The sequence below is a fragment of the Mustela nigripes genome, chromosome X (assembly GCF_022355385.1).
Source record: "Mustela nigripes isolate SB6536 chromosome X, MUSNIG.SB6536, whole genome shotgun sequence".
NCBI classification, from domain to species: domain Eukaryota; kingdom Metazoa; phylum Chordata; class Mammalia; order Carnivora; family Mustelidae; genus Mustela; species Mustela nigripes.
In genome coordinates, this window is record NC_081575.1 from 77,384,814 (window position 1) to 77,391,942 (window position 7,129).

Below are 7,129 nucleotides of genomic sequence, written 5' to 3' on the forward strand. Positions count from 1 at the left end.
AGTTGCATATAACACCTGCATATAACATCAGTTGCATATAACACCGCTTATTACAAGTGCTCTCCGTAATGCTCATCACCCAATTGCCCAATTCCCCACCTACCTTCCCTCCAACAACCGTCAGTTTGTTTCCTAGAGTTAAGAGTCTCTTATGGTTTGCCTCCCTCTGTTGTTTTTCCCTTCTCTTTTTAAAATTTTATTTTTCCTTTCTTTTTTTTTAAATTTCTTTTTTTTAAATTTTTTATTTTTTATAAACATATATTTTTATCCTCAGGGGTACAGGTCTGTGAATCACCAGGTTTACACACTTCACAGCACTCACCAAAGCACATACCCTCCCCAATGTCCATAATCCCGCCCCCTTCTCCCAAACCCCCTCCCCCCAGCAACCCTCAGTTTGTTTTGTAAGATTAAGAGTCATTTACGGTTTGTCTCCCTCCCAATCCCATCTTGTTTCATTTATTCTTCTCCTACCCACTTAAGCCCCCATGTTGCATCACCACTTCCTCATATCAGGGAGATCATATGATAGTTGTCTTTCTCTGCTTGACTTATTTCACTAAGCATGATACGCTCTAGTTCCATCCATGTTGTCGCAAATGGCAAGATTTCATTTCTTTTGATGGCTGCATAGTATTCCATTGTGTATATATACCACATCTTCTTGATCCATTCATCTGTTGATGGACATCTAGGTTCTTTCCATAGTTTGGCTATTGTGGACATTGTTGCTATAAACATTCGGGTGCATGTGCCCCTTTGGGTCACTACGTTTGTATCTTTAGGGTAAATACCCAATAGTGCTATTGCTGGGTCATAGGGCAGTTCTATTTTCAACATTTCCAGGAACCTCCATGCTGTTTTCCTGAGTGGCTGCAGCAGCTTGCATTCCCACCAACAGTGTAGGAGGGTTCCCCTTTCTCTGCATCCTCGCCAGCATCTGTCATTTCCTGACTCGTTGATTTTAGCCATTCTGACTGGTGTGAGGTGATATCTCATTGTGGTTTTGATTTGTATTTCCCTGATGCCGAGTGATATGGAGCACTTTTTCATGTGTCTCTTGGCCATATGGATGTCTTCTTTGCAGAAATGTCTGTTCATGTCCTCTGCCCATTTCTTGGTTGGATTATTTGTTCTTTGGGTGTTGAGTTTGCTAAGTTCTTTATAGATTCTGGACACTAGTCCTTTATCTGATATGTCGTTTGCAAATGTCTTCTCCCATTCTGTCAGTTGTCTTTTGATTTTGTTAACTGTTTCCTTTGCTGTGCAAAAGCTTTTGATCTTGATGAAATCCCAATAGTTCATTTTTGCCCTTGCTTCCCTTGCCTTTGGCGTTGTTCCTAGGAAGATGTTGCTGTGGCTGAGGTCGAAGAGGTTGCTGCCTGTGTTCTCCTCAAGGATTTTGATGGATTCCTTTCTCACATTGAGGTCCTTCATCCATTTTGAGTCTATTTTTGTGTGTGGTGTAAGGAAATGGTCCAATTTCATTTTTCTGCATGTGGCTGTCCAATTTTCCCAGCACCATTTATTGAAGAAAACTATAAAGTACTCATGAAAGAAATTGAGGAAGACACAAAGAAATGGAAAAATGTTCCATGCTCCTGGATTGGAAGAATAAATACTGTGAAAATGTCTATGCTACCTAAAGCAATCTACACATTTAATGCAATTCCTATCAAAGTACCATCCATCTTTTTCAAAGAAATGGAACAAATAATTCTAAAATTTATATGGAACCAGAAAAGACCTCGAATAGCCAAAGGGATATTGAAAAAGAAAGCCAACGTTGGTGGCATCACAATTCCGGACTTAAGCTCTATTACAAAGCTGTCATCAACAAGACAGCATGGTACTGGCAAAAAAACAGACACATAGATCAATGGAACAGAATAGAGAGTCCAGAAATAGACCCTCAACTCTACAGTCAACTAATCTTCGACAAAGCAGCAAAGAATGCCCAATATTTTTCCTTTCTTTCTCTTGCATTCATCTATTTTGTTTCTTAAATTCCACATATCAGTGAAATCATATGGTATTTGTTTTTCTCTGACTTATTTTGCTTAGCATAATACACTCTAGTTCCAACTGTGTCATTGCATATGGCAAGATTTCAGTCTTTTTGATTTCATTTTTTTCTGAGTAATATTCCATTGTGTGTGTGTGTGTGTGTGTGTGTGTGTGTGTGTGTGTGTGTGAGTGTATCTCACCTCTTCTTTACCCATTCGTCTGTCAATGGACATCTGAGCTCTTTCCTTATTTTGGCTATTGTGGACATTGCTGCTGTAAACATTTGAAGGCCTGTTCATCTTCAAATCACTATGTTTGTATCCTTTGGATAAATACTTAGTAGTGCAATTGTTGGGTCATAGGGTAGTTCTATTTTTAACTCTTTGAGGAACTCCCATACTGTTTTCCAGAGTGGCTGCACCAGTTTGCATTCTCACCAAGAGTGTAAGAGAATTCTCCTTTCTCAGCATCCTTGCCAACATCTGCTGTTTTCTGAGTTGTTTTAGCCATTCTGACCAGTGTGAGGTGGTATCTCACTGTGGCTTTGATTTGTATTTCCCAGATGGCAAGTGATGTGGAGCAATTTTTCATGTGTCTGTTGGCCATTTGGATGTCTTCTTTGCAGAAATTCATGTCTTCTGCCCATTTCTTTTTTTTTTTAAGATTTTTATTTATTTATTTATTTGATAGACAGAGAGAGATCACAAGTAGGCAGAAGGCAGACAGAGAGAGAGGGCGAAGCAGGCTCCCCGGTGAGCAGAGAGCCCGATGTGGGCCTCGATCCCAGGACCCTGAGATCATGACCCGAGCCGAAGGCAGAGGCCTAAACCACTGAGCCACCCAGGCGCCCCCCTTCTGCCCATTTCTTGATCAGATTATTTGTTCTTTGGGTGTTGGGTTTGATAACTTTGTTTTAGATTTTGAATAGTAGCCCTTTATCTAATATATCATTTGCAAATATCTTCTCCCATTCTGTCAGTCATCTTTTGGTTTTGCCACCTATTTCCTTTGCTGTACAAAAGCATCTTATCTGATGAGGTCCCAAGAGTTCACTTTTGCCTTTGTTTCCCTTTCCTTTGGAGACATTTCTAGGATGAAGTTGCTGCAGCCATGGTCAAAGGTTGCTGCCTGCATTCTCCTTTAGGATTTTGGTGGATTCCTGTCTCGCATTTAGGTCTTTTATCTATTTTGAGGTTTTGTTTTTTTAGATTTTATTTATTTATTTATTTGAGAGAGAGAGAGAGAGAGAGAGAGTGCAAGAGCAAGAGCAAGAGCACAAGCAGGAGGAGAACCAGAGGAAGAAGAAGCAGGTTCCCCACTGAGCAGAGAGCCCAACACAGAGCTCCATCCCAGGACTCTTAGATCATGTCCTGAGCCAAAGGCAGACACTTAACCGAATGAGACACCGGTGGGTGCCCCTTGAGTTTATTTTTGTATATGGTGTAAGGAAATGTTCCAGTTTCATTCTTCTGCTTGTGGCTGTCCAATTTTCCCAACGCCATTTGTTGAAGAGACTGTTGTTTTTCCATTGGACATTCTTTCCTGCTTTGTTGAAGATTAGTTGAGGGTTCATGTCTGGGCTCTCTATTCTGTTCCATTGATCTATGTGTCTGTTTTTGGACCAGTACCATACTGTCTTGATGAAGACAGCTTTGTAATAGAGCTTGAAGTCTGGAGTTGTGATGCCGCCAGCTTTGGTTTTATTTTTCAACATTCCTCTGGCTATTTCGGGTCTTTTCTGGTTCCATATAAATTTTAGATTATTTGCTTGATTTGTTTGAAAAAATTAATGGTATTTTGATAGGGATTGCATTAAATTGTAGATTGCTCTAGGTAGTATAGACTTTTTCACAATATTTGCTTTTTTCATGAGCATGGAAAGTTTTTCCATTTCTTTGTCTCTTCCTCAATTTCTTTCATGAGGGTTCTATAGTTTTCAGAGTACAGAATTTTTGTCTCTTTGGTTAGGTTTATTCCTAGGCATCTTATGGTTTGAGGGGGGATTATAAACGGGATTGACTCCTTAATTTCTCTTCTTCTGTCTTACTGTTAGTGTATGGAAATACAACTGATTTCTGTGCATTGATTTTATATCCTGACACTTTGGTGAATTCCTGTGTGAGCTCTGACCCCACCAAAAAGAAGAATTATAGACTAATATCCCTGACACACATGGATGCAAAAATTCTCACCAAAATAATAGCTAATAGGATCCAACAGTACATTAAAAGAATTACTCTCCACAAGCAGGTGAGATACATTCCTGGGATGCAAGGGTGGTTCAACATCTGAAAATCAGTCAATGTCATACATTGCATAAATAAAAGAAACTACAAGAACCACATGATCATCTCAATAGATGCAAAAAAAAAAAAAAAGCATTTGACAAAGTACAGCCTCATTTCTTTATTTTTTCAATTTTTGTGGTACAAATTTTTTCATTGTTATTTTTTATTGTGTTATGTTAGTCACCATACAATACATCATTAGATTTTTATGTAGTTTTCCAAGAGAATGTTTATGTATAACAGCCAGTGCTCTATGCAATATGTGCCTTCTTTATCCTTTGTTGATTGAAACTCTTCACAGTGTAGGGATAGAGGGAACATATCTGAATATCATAAAAACCAGCCACAAAAAGCACACAGCAAATACTATTCTCAATGGGGAAAAACTGAGAGCATTTCTCCTAAGGTCAGGAACATGGCAGGGATGTCCACATCACTACTGTGGTTCAAAATATTACTAGAAGTCCTAGCATTGCAATCAGACCACAAAAAGAAACAAAACACATCCAAATTGGCAAAGAAGAAGTCAAACACTCACTCTTTGCAAATGACATGATACTCTATGTGAAAAACCCAAAAGACTCTACCCCCAAATTTCTAAAACTCAAACCTAGTTTGTCTTTTAGTTTTATTGACTGTTTCCTTCACTGTGCAAAAGTTTTTTTTATCCTGATGAAGTCCCAATAGCTCATTTTTGCTTTTGTTTTCCTTGCCTCTGGAGATGTGTCTAGCAAGAATTTGCAGCTGCTGAGGTCAAAGAGGTTGCTGCCTGTGTTCTTCCCTAGGATTTTGATGAATTCCTGTCTTACATTTAGGTCTCTCATCCTTTTAAAATTTATTTTTGTATGTGGTATAGAAAGTGGTCCAGTTTCATTCTTCTGTGTGTGGCTGTCCAATTCTTCCAACACCATTTGTTGAAGAGACTATCTTTTTTCCCACTGGATATTCCTTCTTGGTTTATCAAACATTAGTTGACCATAGAGTTGAGGGTCCATTTCTGGTTTCTCTATTCTGCTCCATTGATCTATGAGTCCAGTTTTGTGCCCATACCATCCTGTCTTTGTAATACAGCTTGAAGTCCAGAATAATGATGCCTCCTGCTATTGTTTTGTTTTACAAGATTCCTTTGGTTATTCAGGGTCTTTCTGGTTCCATACAGATTTTAGAATAGTTGGAACTCATACTCTTTAAGAACTCTGCTCCCTTCATAATATGCAGTTAGATTTTTAAAATTTCTCTGTCTTCCCTTTATTATTACTCCTTCCTTATCCATTTTTAGTTTTTCTTCTTCTCTTCTCACTATCTCCTCCTTTTCTTCTCAATTCTAGGGCAGTTGAACTATGTTATTAAGCATTTTAATCTGTGACTCAGTATATCATCATTAATACTATATTTAAATAAATGATATCATACTCTACATATTAATCTGCAATTTTTTGCCATTTGATCATACACCAATACGGCATGTAGAACTTTCCATATGCATTATTTCTGTTTATTGGTATTCCAGAATCTGAAAGTCACCAGAAGTTATTTATTTATTTTAATTTATTATTAAAGCGTAGATGACATAGAATGTTATATTCATTTCAGGTGCTTGACATAGTGGTGCAACAATCCTATAAATTACTTGGTGCTCAATATGATAAATATAGTTACCATCTGTACCATACAATATTATTAAAATATTCTTGACTGTATTCCCTATGCTGTATTTTTTATCTCCATGACTTATATATTTTATAACTGGAAGTTTGTACCTCTTAATACCCTTCACTTATTTCACCTATCATCCCACCCACATTGCCTCTGGCAACCACCATTTGGTTCTTTGGTTAAAGGGTCGGTCTTCTCCTCTCCATCTCCCCATGTCCTCCGTGTTATTTATTATGCTCCACAAATAAGCGAAACCATATGATAATTGACTCTCTCTGCTGAGATGGAGAGGAGAAGGGAGTTGAGGGAAATTGGAGGGGGAGATTAATCATGACAGACTGTGGACTCTGAAAAACAGTCTGAGGGTTTTGAAGGGGCGGGGGATGGGAGGGTGGGGAAGCCTGTTGGTGAGTATAATGGAGGGCACGTATTGCATGGAGCACTGGGTGTGGTGCATAAACAATGAATTCAGTTACACTGAAAAGAAATTAAATAAAAACAAAACAAAAAAAAACAAGCAATAAAAGGGTCTGTCTTTTTGTTTGTTTGTTCATTTGTTTTGTTTTTAAGAGTCCACATATTAGTGAAATCATATGGTATTTTTATTCATTGTTTGGCTTATTTTACTTAGCATAATACTGTCTAAATTCATCCTTGTTGTAACAAATTACAAGATTCCACTCTTTTCTTTATGGCTGCACCATATTCCATTGTATATATGTACCACATTTTGTTTATGCATTAATCTATCGGTGGACATTGGGTGAATGCTACAATAAATGTAGGGCTGTATATATCATTTTAAATTTGTGTCTTTGTTTTCTTTCAGTAAATGCCTGGTAGTGGAACAACTAGATTGTATGCTCTTTTAATATATTTACTTTAAAGTTTTTATTTAATTTCCAGTTAGTTAACATACAGTGCAGTATTAGATTCAGTTATATAATACAGTGCTTCAACACTACCATACAAACCTGGTGCTCATCACAAATGCACTCCTTAATCCCCATCACCATCCCATCTCCATTCTAGTAACCATTAACTTGTTCTCTATAGTTAAGAGTATTAAGGAGGGCATGTATTGCATGGAGCACTGAGTGTGGTACATAAACAACAAATCTTGGAACACTGAAAAAAAATAATAAGAGATTAAGCTATGAAACAACAACAACAAAAAA